This window comes from Scleropages formosus, chromosome 3, assembly GCF_900964775.1.
Source record: "Scleropages formosus chromosome 3, fSclFor1.1, whole genome shotgun sequence".
Classification (NCBI taxonomy): Eukaryota; Metazoa; Chordata; class Actinopteri; order Osteoglossiformes; family Osteoglossidae; genus Scleropages; species Scleropages formosus.
In genome coordinates this window covers 23,221,449-23,226,154 of record NC_041808.1, presented here as the reverse complement: position 1 = coordinate 23,226,154, position 4,706 = coordinate 23,221,449, and positions in this window count along the sequence as shown.

Genomic DNA, 4,706 nt, shown 5'->3' with positions numbered 1-4,706 from the left:
TCTGAGGGGTTTGGGTAGTGTTGAAACACTGCGAGCGCCTGTCGGGTCACGGGGGCGACACACCGAGCCACGGTACACTTTCTTTCGGCGGAGAGAGCCAGTGTGTCCTGTGTCCTGTGTCCCCGCAGTGCTGCGGGGGGGGTTACATCCTCTTGGAAGTGGCAACAGAAATAGAGCTGTCAGTATTTCCAGTATTTACACCCCCTGCTGCAGTGCTCTTGTGAAATATGCACTTTTCCTTTAGCTGTCCTCTAGAGCACAACCAGATTTTACTCTTGTTTCCATCTGACACTCTGATCCAACGTAATTTGGAATTTTAGTTATACTGTATAAGTTGTATACTGTTATGCTTATACTATATGGGGGGGGCGTAGTGGCACAGCAGGTTTGACCGGGTCCTCCTCTCCGGTGGGTCTGGGGTTCGAGTCCCGCCTGGGGTGCCCTGCGATGGACTGGTGTCCCGTCCTGGGTGTGTTCCCTCCCCCTCCAGCCTTGCACCCTGTGTTGCAGTTTAAGGCTCCTGCTCGCTGTGACCACCGCTTGGTTTCAGACTCTCTCTGGCTGTGTGTGTGTGTGTGTGTGTGTGTGTGTGTGTGTGTGCACCACAGTCACAGCATCTTGTCTGGTGGGGTCTTATTATTGAATTATTGTCAGAGAAATGTACGTCTTCTGGCGTGTTATGTTCTGTTTTGTGGCAAAGCAAAAATGCATACTAGACCATGGCAACAGGTATCCTTCAATTTTTTTTTTTTTTCTTTCTTAGTGGAGAACGCCACCTTATGGTCCAAATGTGCACCTCCAGACCAGGAATAATGACAGGAGGCTCTTTTGAAAAACAATTTGTCTTTGATTCATGGCCAGAGTCGGGTAGAGGTGTCAAGAACGCTCGCCGACTTTCCTTAACTTCTTCTCCAAGTCAGAGTCGTGATGGTGCGGAGCCTATCCCGGAAGCAAGTAGGTATAGGTACGCAGGGCTAGTCGGAGCAGCACTGTGGACACATTTCAACTGTCACAATATTAAAAAACATATTCTTAACTTCTTAAACATATTTAAACCCGATTTTATCCCGCAGAGATCACCTGCTTGGCCATGAATGAAAGGCGAGACAAATCTCAGGAACCCAACCTTAACCTTTCCGACTGGGAGCATCATACAGAGAAAAATGAACCCTCTATGGTACTAACACGCCACTCATAGCGTGCGGGAGTCGAATGATATGCGATGGGTAAATGTAACTTTTCACCGCTCGCCTCTGTTTTTAACGCAGGGAAAACGACAGATGTCGGAGAAACGTGATCCCGGAGAGGGAGCAACTCCAAGTCCGAGTATCTTATGTGGAATATCTTATTTCTCATTTCTCGCTTTACGCAGCTGTTCTTTGAAGAGAAGCTGGGTGGAACAGACTAACACTACCGATGAACAACATAAACCATCGACACACTTCGCGCTGATATATTTATCATGGCATTCAGGGGTTTACATTACTGCTAATGTCAGCTTCCCTGTCGGAATAAAGATGCACTTTATAAAGAGCTTGTTAGTAAACTCCAGTTGCATTTGTGCACCCGAAAGGGCCTCATTTAACATGTGCCACTTCTAAAAAGAAGCCCGGGGGAAAGCGAGGGAAAGCGAGGCTGCGGCATTCAGCAGATCCTGCCGAGCAGAGCATTCCTGGCATTGGGTCACGGATCACGGAGACGAAGACGTGTGTGGCGGTGCAGAACTGGGGGACCGTACTACTGAACAAGGCAACGAGGGCCTTGGGTAGAGTGCAGCTGACAGAGATTGGCTCCCGATGGCGACGTCCCTTCCAGCTTCTCTGTTAAACTCCAACGAGGCTCCGAATAGCTCAAGACTCCAACTGAAACCAGAGGTTTTTATGTTTTGCCGAAACGTCCAAGATTCAAGAGGAGCACCTGCCAGGGATGAGAAAATATGCCAGTGTGAGCTATAAAAAGGAGCACTCCATAGTCAGTGTGTAATATTTTGGGGTGTTTTGTCATTTTCACTTGTCTGAAACGTCCTGTTTTCAACAGCGGGCACATAATTCCAAATGTGTTGCGCATCAGGTACCCAGTGGACAGCAGTGTTCGCTGATATATTACAGAGAACACTGCATAAAACACACACACGGGCAGTCTGAAACCACTGTCCCAAGCGAGGTCGCAGCGAACCTGGTCACACACGGAGCAAGGCTGGAGGGGGAGGGTACGCACCGAGGGCGGAACGCCAGTCCATCGCAAGGCACCCCAAGCGGGACTTGAACCCCAGACCCGCTGGAGAGCGGGACCCGGCCAAACCCGCTGCACAACCACGCCCCCCGCATAAAACATAACATGGTAAAAATGAGGTACTTTAGAGAAAAGATTATGGACTAATAGAGATAAAAAGAGGAAAAAAAACACAGTCACCAAACAAAGGGTTGCATCAAAGTATTATGTTGACACTGAAAGGCTTCCGTTCACAGCACAAAGCGTATTGACTCAGTGATCAGTGTCACACATCAGAAATAATGCCGCCTTTTGAAAAATGTGATTTATGAAGGAAAGTATGGCTATGTGTTTGAAGCAGTATGATGTCAGCCCACAGCCTAGAGCTCTAAACAGGGCTCTGATAGCATCCAGAGCTGCCGCAGAATTACTGCCCATGAAAAAGGACCGAAAGAACAAATATTTCAAGTTGTGCTGAACAGGAAAAAAAAAGTGTTCATCTGTTGTTTTTTTTCAGTTTTGTTAGCTTTCTTCTCTGAGTTTGGAAGATGACAAGCGCGCGTGCGCGCACACACACACACACACACACACACACACACACACACACACACACACACACACACACACCATCTGAAGCTGTTTGTCCCATGCAGGGTCACGGGGAGCCGGAGCCTAACCCGGCAACACAGGGCATAGAGCTGGAGGGGGAGGGAACACACCCTGGACAGGGCACCAGTTTGTCGCAAGGCACCCCAAGTGGGACTCAATCCCCAGACCCACCGGAAAGCAGGACCCGGTCCAACCCACTGAGCCACCGCGCCCCCATGATGACAGGCTCAAGGCATTATTTTCTTCAGTCAAGAAGCAAAACACATCAGTGCCATAAGAGAGCGGAGCCACTTGTTTAATGCGGACAGACATTTCTCAGCGACTGTGTCCTCCAGCAGGTCAACGGTGACGCGGCACGGACGAACGGGGGCGCTGTCGACAGGGGCGTAGTGCCTCGCGTCCCCACACACTCAGTAAAGTTGTATGGGAAACAAATGCTGCTCTTGGCTTCCACCCCGCGTGTGCGTGCCCCATAAAAACGCACAGTCAGCAGGGGGTCTCCTCTGACTCAGCGCAGTGTGAGAGGACTGCGCAAGAAAAACGCCCCTCGTCTTGAAGTTGCAGACAACATCCACGAATGTTTTTCCCTTGCTGTCCGCTGTACTTGATTGTGGTACCAACTCTGCCTCTCCCACTTTTTGTAAGAATAGGAACAGCATGTGTCTAAAAAGTTTAAACCCGGTTTTAGGTCTTGCTTTAATTATCGAAACGAAAATAGTTGAAGACGATCTAGAAATCCTTCTTTTTAAATAAGACCTTTTAATAGACAGACCTTTCCATAACATAAACAGTTTTATAACATACGCATATAAATGACACGCTGCAGAAACGTCGGGACATTGGCTTCGATAGACAGGACAAGGCAGGAACTCATGGACAATGTGACAAATCATTGCAGTAATGCACTACAGTGGCACAAGGACAGGAAAGGGTGACATTGTCCCGGTGCTCTCAGATCACAGTGAGGACAAAATGCCCCTGCGGACCATGCATCCCCCCCCTCCCCTTGGTCCACCAATGACTCGGACCTACGTTCCTGCGCTGGACCAAGAAAATTTCCCCGGAGGAACACAAACAACAGAACAGTGATGCATATAGTTAAATTTTCATGGGGAAAATAAAATATTAAATATCCCCCATTTGAGACATATAGTCAGAAACACTCCACTCACTATCCATTAAATTTTGCATAGATTTTGCATATTTTTAGCAAGATGTGTGTGCAAATAGCACTATAATAAGGCTTCAATAAACGGTATAACACGGTAACATGGCGCACAAAGTGGGGGAGGGGGAGAGCGCGATAGCCACAGCTCAGAGACATGGAGGCGAAGGTCAAAGTACAGCACCCGTTCATGGAGGAAGAAGAGTACAAACAAAGTCCTTCACCCACCGTCCCACACTGATCAAGGTGGAAAGACACGAGGACTGGCTGATGTCCACGGCCACTTCGGCTCAACGGGCAAAGCGGCCAGCTGCCAGCGCCGGCACACGAGAACATTGCTTATGTAAGGCAGCAATATCCAGGGACAGACGACCAAGAGTAGTCTAGGATCTGTACAGCGGAAAATGCCCAAGAAGAGAAATTTCAACAGCACAATATTCTGTAGCAGCACTTACAGCTACTCCTTAACTTTAGTCAAGTGACCCAAACTGACCCTACTGTTTTATTGCAGTGTAATGGACTTACTACGGCAAAACCAAGTCTTGCACCCTAAAAGGACCCGGATCAGTGCAAGTGAAGGAAAGAAAGAGAGACCACTGCTTTTCTGAGCTCCAAATACATAAATTAAGATCCATCATCACACAAAGGATGGCTTCAATAGTAGGAAATATCAAGATAATGTAAAATATAAGGTATCCATATTTAAACGTAAGGTTTCGTC